The sequence below is a fragment of the Crotalus tigris genome, unplaced genomic scaffold, assembly GCF_016545835.1.
Source record: "Crotalus tigris isolate CLP2741 ecotype Arizona unplaced genomic scaffold, ASM1654583v1 scf7180000018256.244077, whole genome shotgun sequence".
Classification (NCBI taxonomy): domain Eukaryota; kingdom Metazoa; phylum Chordata; class Lepidosauria; order Squamata; family Viperidae; genus Crotalus; species Crotalus tigris.
The window spans coordinates 88,806-101,271 of record NW_024096907.1 but is presented as its reverse complement, the minus strand read 5'-3'; the positions used below and the strand labels follow the sequence as shown (position 1 = coordinate 101,271).

At 38.2% G+C, this 12,466-nt stretch overlaps 1 protein-coding gene across 2 annotated transcripts in view; it reads right to left on the bottom strand.

Annotated features, from left to right (window-relative positions):
• RPRD1A (regulation of nuclear pre-mRNA domain containing 1A) overlaps positions 1-12,466 on the bottom strand; it is a 98,616-nt gene that overhangs the window by 47,840 nt on the left and 38,310 nt on the right. The window lies entirely within an intron of this gene.

The window sequence follows — 12,466 nt, the reverse complement described above, 5'->3', positions numbered from 1 at the left end:
TAATAACTGTTCAAATTTACAACACTGAAAAAACTGACTTATGGCTGTGGTTTTCATACTAGAATAGAATAGAATAGAGCTGGAAGGGACCTTGGAGGTCTTCTAGTCCAGCCCCCTACCATCTCAGACAAGTGACTGTCTAGCCCAGAGGTCCCCCACCTTTTGGGTACCAGGGACCATATCGATGGAGAAAGGTTTTTCCATGGACTGGAAAATGCATGGTTTTGTGTGTTGCCTCCATGCCACAGATGGGGCTTTGCTTGTTTGTGTGGACCGGTTGTTGGCATGCCATGGCCTGGGGGCTGGGGACCTCTGGTCTAGCCTTTTCTTGAAAATCTCCAGTGATGGAATGCCCACAATTTCTGGAGGCAAGCTGTTCCCACTGGTTAATTGTCCTCACTATCAAGAAGTTTCCCCTTAATTCCAGGTTGCTTCTCTCTTTGATCATTGTTTCTTGTCCTGCTCTGGTGCTTTGGTGAATAACATGACCCTCTCTTCTTTGTGGCAGCCCCTCAAATACTGGAATACTGCTGTCATGTCTCCCCTATTTCTGTTCTTTAGATTAGCCAAACACAAGTCCTGCAGCCATTCTTCATATGTTTTTGTTTCCAGGCCTTTGATCATATTAGTTGCTCTTCTCTGAATTTTTTCCAAACTCTCAACATCTTTTTTGTAATATGATGACCCAAACTGGCTTCAGCATCCCAGGTGTGGTCTTACTAGGGTTTTATAAAGTGGTACTAATGCTTTGCATGTTCTTGATTCTATGCCTGTTTATACAACCCATGATTGTATTAGCTTTTTTGGCTGCTGCTGCACACTGCTGACTCATAGTCAAGTGATTGTCCACTAAGACTCTAAGGTGCCTCTCACAGTTACTGTTTTTAAGCCAGGTCTCACCTAATCTGTACTTGTACCTTTGGTTTTTCCTGCCTAAATGTAAGACTTTGCTTTTCTCCATATTGAAATTCATTTTGTTGGACAGGCCAATTGTTCAAGTTTGTCAAGATCTTTTGGGATCCTGAGTTTGTCTTCTGGGGTGTTGGCTACTCCTGCCAGTTTGGTGTCATCTGCAAATTTGATGAGTTCCCCTTCAATTTCCTCATCTAAGTCATTTATGAAGATATCGAAGAATACTGGGCCTAAGACGGAACCTTGTGGTACCCGACTGCTTACTTTTCTCCATGTGGATATAGTGCCATTGAGGACTATTTGTTGAGTACGTTTTGTCAGCCAGCTACAGATCCAGCTGGCAATGATGTTGTCTATTCCACCTTTTTCTAGCTTACCAAGGAGTAGGTTATGATCTACTTTATCAAATGCCTTACTGAAGTCTAAGTGTACTATATCCACAGCATTTCACTGGTTTACTAGTTTAGTCACTTTATCAAAGAATGAAATAAGATTGGTTTGGCATGATTTTTTTTTAACAAACTCGTGCTGGCTACTAGTTATAACTTTGTTTGCTTCTACTTGTTTGCACATCTGTTTTTTGATTATCTTTTCTAGGATCTTCCCTGGTATTGATGTTAAACTGATTGGTCTGTAGTTTTCTGGGTCTGGTTTTTCCTCCCTTTCTTAAAGATAGGAACCAAATCAGCCCTTTTCCAATCCTCAGGTACTTCCCCGATGCTCCAGGATTTGTGAAAGATACGGTGCAATAACAACTGCCAGTTCCTTCAGAATGACTAATGACTGTTGTAGCATTCTCATGGTCAGGGGTAGGCAACCTTGGGTTTTTTATTACTCGTGGACTTCAATTCCCAGAATTCCCAGCATGGCTAGCTCAGGAATTCTGGGAGTTGAAGTCCACGAGTCATAAAAGGGCCAAGGTTGCCTACCCCTGATCATGGTCATGTGATCAAAATTTGTGTGCTTGGCAACTGGCATGTATTCATGACACTTGCACTGTCCTAATGATGTGATCACCATTTTAACCTTCCAGCTGGCTTCCAAAAACAAAGAAATGGGGAAAGCTAGATTCACTCAACAACTGCATGATTCACTCAACAATTGCAGTGATTTGCTTAACAACTGTGGCAAAAAAATTGTAAAATGGTGTGCAACTTGTTTAACAACTATCTTGCTTAGCAATGGAAATTTTAGGCTAAATTGTGGTTGTAAGTCAATCATTACCTTACATTATCTGAAGAAGGGTATATCAATCAGGTACTGATTTGACAATTCTCCCTTTGACCTTTATTTCATCTGTATTTATTCACTTACTTATTTATTCATTAGATTATTCATTATCTGTTTTGTTTCGAATGACTCTGGGTGCTTACAGCATAATAAATATTCAAAACATTAAATAATATAAACATTAAACATTGAATATAAAATGATAGACAAAATAATTAATGTAAGATGGAAAAAGAGGGAGCAGGAATGAAGGTGGAATTAGCTTTTGATTACTCAACTACCTCAAGTGTCAAGCTGCCCCACAGGGGTCCCAACCCATCTTGCAGAATCAGGTTTTATGAAGCCAGGAGGGTGGGAGCCAATCTTACCTCAGAGGGTAAGATGTTCGAAAGGGCAGGAGCCACAGCACAGAAGGCTCTTCTCCTGTACCCCACTAGCCAAAATTCTTTGACCAACAGCTCTGCCAGCATGGGTGGAGTGGGCCAGTCCCACTAAGATAAGAAGTTCCTCAAGTAACCTGGAACTATGCCATGAAAGGCTTTATAGATAATTACCAATACCAGCAGTGGTGTAACATGGGCCACTCTAGGGGCTCCAAGAACTGACAACCCTGCCATACTCTGCGCCAATTGTAGCTTATGAATGCTCTTCAGTGGTAGTCCCATGTACAGCACTGCAACAGTCCAAACATGAGATGACTAGGGCTTGAGTGATTGAACACAGGGATTCCTGATCCACGAAAGGCTGCAACTGATGCACAAAATGGAATAGAGCCTAGCCGTTACTGCTACTTGCTCTCTGAGCAGGAGTCGCAAGTCCAAGAAAATCCCCAAGTTGCAGATCAGGTCTATCTGTGGTAATGCCATCCTATCCAGAATTAAAGAAGTTAAAGTCCTACATCTTGAAGCTCTATGCACTTGGTTTTGCCAGGGTTCAGACGAAGCCTGTTGTCCCTAATCCAGGCCCCCACAGCCTCCAGATATCCCAAAGCATCACTTGGATCACCGGGGTGGAGATATAAAGCTGAATATCATCAACATATTCATATTGCAATCCATGGTGACAGATGATCACATCCAGTGGCTTCATGTAAAAGTTAAAAAGGAGTTGAGAAAGTACAGAGCCCTGCGGCATCCTACAAAGGAGTGGACAATCACTCCTCATTCCCTATCAACACAGATTGGGACAGACCCTAGAGAAAGGAGCTGAACCAATGCAAACTGCACCACCCAGCCCCAAACCCACAGTGACCCAAAAGGATAACACAGTCGATGGTATCAAAGGCTAATGAGATGTCAAAAAGAGCAAGGATGATTGCACTACCCCATTCCACTCTTGCCAGCAATCATCAACTAATGCAGCCAAATCTGTTTCTGTCCCATAACCAGGCCTGAATCTGATTGAAAAGGCTCCAGAAAATCATTTGTTAACAATAACCTGGTGTATGTTATATTAATAGAATTATAATATTATTATAATCATATGTCATAACATAATACCATCATAAATAATATCTTTGTTCAAACTATTGTGTCTTAGTCTGACATACAGATAAAGCATGGTAAATTGATTTAATCAGATTTAACTAGAACCTTCCCAAAGCCTTTATTCTATATCTTACATTTCTATTTCATACATTCAGCAATGCTTCAGATCCAGCAGATAACAGCTCATGAAGGTGTACTAAAGAATGGTAATGGTCTAGATAGGGACTAAAAAAATAAGATTTAATCCAAACAAGACTGAAATGCAGTTGACCATTTGCACAAGTGAAATCCCCACACCACATAGGAGTGGTGATGTCCTGTTCTGAAACAGAAATACTTTGGAAATTCTGCTTCTGAATCATGGACAGGGGCAAAAATACTTTCACAAAGCTTTGCCTAGCTACCATGTTTCCTCGAAAATAAGACCTGGTCTTATATATTTTTTTGACACCAAAAATGCATTAGAGTTTATTTTTGGGGAATATCTTATTTTTTGGGGGGTGGAGCTGCTTCACACACCCTGCACCTACTTACTCCAGGGCCCCCTCACCCAGGACACTCCCCACTCAGTGATCTCCCCGCCAGCTGCTCACCCATCTCTTCCCTTTCACTCCCCTCCCAAGCCAGACTACCATGCTATGGAGGGTGGGCCTTACCTGGTCCCCCTCCGCCATTTCGGGGGGAGTGACAGCGAAAGGCTCTGCTGCCGCTGTGCAATAGCTGTGTCTGCTGCTGGAGGGGCTTTTTTTGGTCCCCGCCATCCTCGCTTCGCCGCAGATGACCTGCCTGGTGGTAGCCACCTCCTCCTTCTCCACCAATCATCCCATGGCTTGCACTGTGACCGAGGATGCAACCATCCCTTGCTGTCTTCCTCTACCAGCCCTCTATCACCACCACCGCATTTTCTTGCACACTTTCTTGGTGCCCTGCATCAGCCCACGTTTTCCTTCTCCATTCTGGAAATGGCAGCCCCGTTTTCTGCCACCTTCCTCCCAGCAGAAGGAGGAAAAGAAGGATGCTTCATATGGAAAACTACACTAGCTGGAGCTGAGCAAGGAAGGCCAGGGCCCCTGCGGAAAGCAGATCAGCTCCTCAAGGGCTTTGCAGAACCATTGGGGAAGGGAAGCTTGGCCTTCCTTGCCCAGCTTCAGATGGCGTAGTTTTCCCAGAGCTTAGCATCCTTCCATACAAAGTGTCCTTCCTTTCCTCCCTTCTGCTGGGAGGAAAGCAGCAGAAAATGGAGCTGCCATTTCCAGAATGGAGAAGGGAGATATGGGCTGATGCAGGGCGGCAAGAAAGTGTGCAATAAGGTGTGGGGGTGGCAATGGAGTGCTGGCTGAGGGAAGTGGCAGGGGAGGCTTGCGCCCCCAGTCACAGTGCAAGCCAAGGGAGAGTTGGTGGAGGTGGCAACTGCCGCCAGGCAGCTGATCTGTGGGGCTAAGTGGAGGCGGTGGGGACCAAAGAAAGCCCCTCAAACAGCAGACGCGGCTGTTGCACAGTGGTGGCAGAACCTTTCCTGTCACTCCCCCTGGCTTCAAAATGGCAGAAGGGGATCGGGTAAGGCACATCCTCCGTAGCATGGCAGTCTGGCTTGGGAGGGGAATGAAAGGGAAGAAGTGGGTGGGCAGCCAGGTGACTGAACCAGCAGGGAAAGGTCACCGAGCAAGGAGTGGCCTGGGTGTGGGGGATCCTGAAGTAAGTGGTGCGGGGTCCATGGCACAACTCCCCCCACCCTAGCTTGATTTTTATGTCTGTGCCTCACCCCACCTGTTGCAACTAGAGGGCAGGGTTTTTCCTCAGCACTCTTATTTTATTAATTTTATCAAAATATAAAATATAAGAGGAAAAAAGCATAGAAAAGTAAAAGAAGAGGGAGGGGGAAAAGGGGGGGATAGTGTAAAGGAGAAAAGAAAAAAGAAAAAGACACTGACTTCCGACTCTGTTTAGCACAGTAAAAGGTAACAACATTACAACCACAACTTTCTGCTTTTATACAATAGATATACAAGCCATTTCTATAACAATAAGCCTATCTAGTTCACAAAAACAGAATCAAAGTTTCATTTTTTTTCTCATTGCAAGCACAAAATCCGGAAGCAATTTCAAAATAGAGACAACATTAAGTATATTCTCTTCTTTGGGTAAAAAAATCAGTTTAACCATCTCTGCTTCATTTTGCTGTGGGGAATAATGTATCATTTTTTTTTAAACTCTAAAGGAAGACACTTTTTTTTAGTTTTAGTAATTTACTAATTCTAGGAAGTACTCAGGTATTACATATAAAGGAGATGAAAGAAAACCTTTCATTTTAAAACCAAAACTCAAAGTTAGCTCATTAAGTTCGACTCTCTCCCTTGAGTTTAATCCCATAAAATGGATCTTTTTCTTCTCATATTTTCAAATCCAGTCAATAGTATTTTACAAACTTTGGAAATTGTTCAACATTATTTAAAAAACCAGAAAACATGCATTTACATATATACTCATGTTGTATATATAAAACTAACTTAAAATTTTCTTTCAATATATATATTGAGCTTTTTAAGAAATGCATCCTAATTAATTAAGATGTTAATTTTAGGTCACTCCCTCCAGCTTATCTTCATAGCATAATCTTTTTCTTGTTCTCAAGAGTCTGTCAGATCTTTTTTCTTGAAAAAAATCTCACTTTATTTATATCCATATAAAGTCCCAAATTTGTTCTATTTGACATTGTAAGTTAGTCTGAGGCAAATCTTCCCAGAATAGAGTTTCCTTCACTAAGATGACTATTGTATCTTTTTTTCTCAAAGCATTTTCAACCTTGTTAATATCCATAACGCAAAAGTCCGAAACTTGACCTCTTGAGAATTGTGAATTTACTTCTCTTCTTTCAGTTGCACTGGGAGGGTTGTAGTCATACTATCATCGAGAACCAGATGTCAGATATATATTCTGAAGTTACAGTTAGGTCATTTGCATTGTCCAATATTTGTAAGGTTGACACAGCAGGTTGATAATTTTCAATATCCTCTGTATAATTAATATATATTATGAAATTAAATATCTTTTGTAATGACTGGTCCAGGGTCTCTTTGATAATAACAAGCAGCTCAGGATTAATCATCCTCATAGCTCCCTCTGGTGGTCAAAGACTTATTTATTTGCTTTCTTTTCCTGGCCAATCAGAGTCCATAAAAATAGGCAAATTTCAAACCCCCACATCAAAGCAATACAACAGAGCAACTAAACATTTAAAAGAAAGTAAATTAAAAGCAATTTTACCTTCATATTTCAGGAGAAAAAAAATACTCCATGCTTCCTTGTTTGGCTGCCTTCAGCAAACCTCTTCCTTATCGTTTAACAACAAAGGAGTCTCAAATATGGTGTATAGCTTCAAAAAGGAGTATTGAGCTGTAGTTAAAGAGCGCCTCTTTTAGCTCATAAAGATAATAGTCTCAAAAACTGATTAAGAAATGAAGGGCACGGCTTATTGTCTGTTTGAAAAATAAATCCCAAAATGGTTGCTTTATCCAATACCAATGTGATTTCTATCCTGCCCCCACACTTCAACTCATCCATTTTGGAGCTCAGCTTCTAAAATGGCTTGCAGACTGATGCTTTATGGGAGGATTGTAAGGACTGATTCAAAGATACTTTCTAATCCAGGAGGATCAAAAAACAAGAGGAAGCCAGTTCCTTCTGTTACTGAGTTGGAAAAACGACAGTCCAGAGAGAGAAGCTCCTCTGGGTGTGTCAGCTGCTGGCCATATCTTCATAGGAAGTCACAACCAGAAGGCAGGGTCTTAACTAGGGCTTATTTTGGGGGGTAGGGCTTATATTAGGCACATGCATAAAAATCAGGCTAGGGCTTATTTTCAGGATAGGTCCTATTTTCGGGGAAACATGGTATGTCAACTTCTTTCTTGGCTAGTCTTTTTTAAAATCATGATTGCATTCTATAGAGTAATGTCTCTAAAAATGTTACCTTACTGAGAATACCTCAATAAACAACTGCCTGGGCTTGGAGGGTTTGGCAGGATAACAAAGTCCAAAGTGAGCAGTTATTTTTAAAAAAAAAAAAAAACTACAAATGCACACATGCACAATATTAGGGAGTACCAGGGTGTGGCAGCCTTGGAAAGGAAAGAGAGTAAGGTGGATGGGGCAGGGGAAGGCTTGCTTCAAAAGGTAGTTTACAAAACCTTTAGAATAATGAATAGATGCCAGATTAGGACTAGCAATAAAAAATTCTATTTTGTACAATAGGACACAGAATTTCAGGGTTGGAAGGAACCTTGGAAATCCTTTTTTTAATAAATATTTTATTGGTTTTTAACTATAATAATCTCCAGTGCCTAGTGTACAGCATGTTGTCTTGGTTTATATTTTAACAAGAAAAAAGGACAATAATAATTAATTAACAATCAATAATAATTAATTGATAATTCCACAATATATTAATTAATGATATATTTCTTTGATCTTCCCTTCTCCCATTTGTTTTTTTAGAAAATTTTATTGATTTTTTTTAGTTTTACATTTAAATATTTGAAAAGCAACGTGGTGGCTGAGTTGGTCAATAATTCAATAACATACAAATATCTTTAGTACAGATCTCAAACTATTACATTAAATATTTCCTCTCTTTTCCCCTTGGTATTTACTGTCTCATATTTAAATTAGTACAATTCTTATTATATTGATTAAATAAAAATAACTTCTTGCATTTATCAATAATTTTTAGTTTATACATATCCTAGTTGTTTTAACTTTCAATCTTTTTAGACAATCAATGTCCTGTTTAGTTTTTCCCCAATTTTTAGTTTCCCATTAAAATTTAGATTTAACATTTAATATTTATAATTTCCAAGTTTTAAATAACCCCAATTCCCTTTATCACAATTCATCACAAGATCTAATGTTCAGGATACACGTTTTATCTATTTGAATTCTCACCATCTTACATTAACTAATTAATAATACAAGATAATATTCTTATTTTCTGGTAATTTCCAAATATCTTAACTATAGTAACCAAAATTTCTCTTATTTCAACATTTAACACGTTCTCTCTTTTTCTCTTAATATCTACTATCTCATTTAAGCTAGTAATTTTATTATTACCGTTGAATAAGAACATATTTATTACATTCATTGATAAATTTTTAGCTTATATATATCTTAATTACCTTCACATTTAACCTTTATAAGCAAATGAATGTTTAAATTTAACTGTTAATATTTATATTTCCAAGTTTTAAATGACCAAAGTTTTCTTTATCTCAACTTAGAACAATATCTAATATTCAAAGTACAGATCTTATCTATATGAGTATATTCTATTTTAATTCTCACTAAGTCAAACCCCCAATTTTCTTTAGTCTTATTCTAGCTTTCTTTCTTTGCCAAATCATCTTTCATGTCTGTGCTTTTGAGTCATCAAATAAATCTCCCTGTGTTGTTATGTATATTGTCTGACGTAGAAAAAAAAAACATCTGGCCGCCATTTTTTTGAGAGGACTAACAAATTGTCTCTCTATTTTTCCATCTCGATGTAGTTGTCCTGAACTGTTCATCTTCTCTTCAGTCTGTCCTTCTTCTTGATCCTCAAGTTTTTTCTGATTTATGTATAAAGTCTTTTCCCTTTTCCATATTGTCAGACCCTTTTCTGGATTTTCCATTGACTGTATTTGGTGATCATCTGAATTCTCTGTCATAATATTTAATTGTTCCACTTTTTGTTATATTCTGTGTAGTTGATTTTTTAGTTGTAATCAAAGTTTGAGTTTGTATATCTGGACTGACATCTTGTTTTTTTCTGTTACCTCTTATTTCATGAGTAGCTGTAAGAATAGTTTGATGAATTGCTTTCAACATAAAGAGAATCTGTTCCTGATCTTCATCCATATTCTCTTAGTAGTATATTAGGTTAAAAGCTTTACAATCAGAGAATGCAAGCAGAGTATGGAACACAGCTGGGCTTCTCACAGCTGATATGTCAAGGTTATATAAGTCTTATCTATTGTCTGGGCTGCTGGCCAAGTCTCTTTTCAGCAATAACAAGTTGTAATATCAGGTTTAGCCACAACATGTTGCCCCTACCATTTAAAGTTTTCTTTTAAGTCCAAAGTTTTTATAGTCTTTTCAGTTTTGCTTCTTTTTTATAAGTAAAAACTCAGATCTTCAATAAGAATAGAAAATCTTTTAGTCCACAAACTTTAAAAAATAAAATTCCAGTTAGGATCAAGTTATTCTTGCAATGTTTTAAACTACCCTGGATAGTCAGTCGCCGCTGTTTCTAGAGGGAGGGGTAAAATCTCCCTTTCCTCTCCAGGGAGAAAAGTACTTTAAGCAGCTTATGCAGGTAAAGAAGATAGTTAGGATTTAAGAGAGGTAGATCTCACCCAGTCTCATCTGCCCTGCTTTATAGTTGCCTGGTGGTAAGTGTGACTTCGGCTGTCTGCAGCCTAGTGACGAGCCATATTGCTATGGCCGGTCTTTCATCCACTGGTTTGGAGAGCTACCCCGGATTGAGTGGAAGGGCTACTGCCTTCCCACGACCAAGTGGGGATTCTCTCCTTGTTGGTCGTCCCTACAGGATGACTTTCGACCTTTCCAGGTTCCCCCAGAAAAACGAAACTGGATGCGGAAGACGGAGCTCGCCTTCCAGACATCCGTGGCAGCCGCATTGGCAAACCGGAAGTCCCCGCTTCTCCCATTTGTATTCTCCTTCTTCAGCCTTAGCCAAAATATAATTCTTAATATTTTCAATATATAATTGATTAGATATAGGCATTTTTTATATTTATACAAATAATAATAATCTCTATATATAACATTTTTTTCAGCTTATATTATTCTCATAACCATCATCTCATTAGTTCAGCATGCATCCTATTTTTATAATTTTTATAATATAATTCCCTTATATTCAATCCAATTCTTATCAGTCATAATTTCTTCATATTAGCCATCTAACTGTCCAAATTTTCCCATTTAGGTACATTATCCCAATATTTTATGTTATACATTATAAAAATAGTATTCTTTTTATCTATCTTATAGTATCTAAATATAATATCCTTTATAATCAGTTTATAGTTCACTTATATTAATAAAAGTTACATCAACCTGCTATTTTTACATTTCATATATTATAGAACATACTATATTACTTAAATCTCTTATCCTTCTTATTATAAGCCCCTTTATGTTCAAAATTCTCTGTTCTTTTAGCCATATTCAAACAAATGTTTATTCGCGTCCATCTGGTAGGGTGAGTCAAATCTCTTGTATCTGTCTCTGGTCATCTTCTTTTGCCGAGTAGTTTTCCAAGTTGATGTAATCCACTTACCTGGCAATTCCTGTATTTTTACAAATGTTGTTGGGAATACAAAAGATGAAATGAGTAAGATAAATACTTCCTGTCTCCCAAACTTTTATGGTTCTCCTGATAATTCTATAGTCCATTCCATTTTTCTTGTTGTATCAGAACCTTGTAGATTTTTTCCTGTTTGTGTTAAATTGTAATTCTTTTCCTTTGTTATTTTATCAATCTGATCATACTCTTCTAATTTGTAGTCTGTTATCTGATTTATTTGTTCATTCACTGTTATTTCCTGGGTGTTTTTTAACTGTAGATTTAGATTGGAAATATGCTTATTTAAATCATCAAAGTTGTTTCAAATTTCTTCATGGTTTGAGTCTATTGTCATTTGTATTTGTCCTAACATTACATATATTTCTTCCTGGAAAGTATTTATCTTGCCTTGAAGAATTGCTTCTGGAGGCCCTTGATTTCCCAGGCTAAGTCCTTCAGGAGAAAATATTGAATGTGGCGTCCTGTCATTTTTTTGATACGTTTGTGATATCCATGTTGTCTCCCCCCCCCAAATAATCTTTCATCAATGATTTAATTCAAAAGTCAATTTATCAGTCAGTCAACATTACAGTTCAGTGTGTTAAGCCACCTTAAATCCTTCCTGTAGATTCTCCTCTAAAAGATTAGCCGAAAGGCCAAGGTTTTTCTTTTCCATAAACAGTTCTTAGATTTAAGCAACAGTCCAGGTATTTTTTTTTCTTTCAGACACTTTTTTCTTTCAGACACTTTTTTAGCTGGCTCTTCCTTTGTTCCTAGCTGTCTTCAAGGTTATTTGCAATTCAAAGGAACAGCTTTTTCTTTGTTTATAGGCATTCTGCTAATTTCTGAGTCCTTATTATTAGTGTTCTATTCTCTGATTCTCCATTAGACGTCAGCAGTTATTTCTTTTTTCAGGTTTTTTTTTTCAATCAAAAACCTATTTTTGTTATATATTTTTATAATTCCATCAAAAATTCTTTAGGGTATAGTCTTGACAGTTTTTTAGTTCCTAAATTTGTCCAGACTTTAGTATTTTAAATCAAATTTTAGTATATCTCTTTCCTCTTTTAATATTAATTCGCCGCTTCCATCTGTAAGGGGAATGGGGATATAGTCCTCTCCCTTCACTTCTGGAGGTTTTCTTGCTTTGGAGATCTTTTCAAGGATTCAGTTAGTAGATAGAAGAAGTAAGATCAGTATTCTCACCAATTCCAAGCACGCTGTTCACCGATGTTCAGATTCGTGCTCTGGGACTTCAGCTGCAAGTAGCTTGGGCTAGACCAGGGATCTGCAACCTTAAACACTCAAAGAGCCACTTGGACCCGTTTCCCAGAGAAAAGAAAACACTGGGAGCCACAAAACTTGTGCATGCACGCACCTGCGCGCACAAGGGGGGGAGCTTGATTGAAGAGTTTAATTAAAAAGGAATAGAGGCTGCTGTGCATGAGTTCTCTCTCTTCCCCTCTCTTTCCTCTCCCTCTCTCCTAATTTCCTC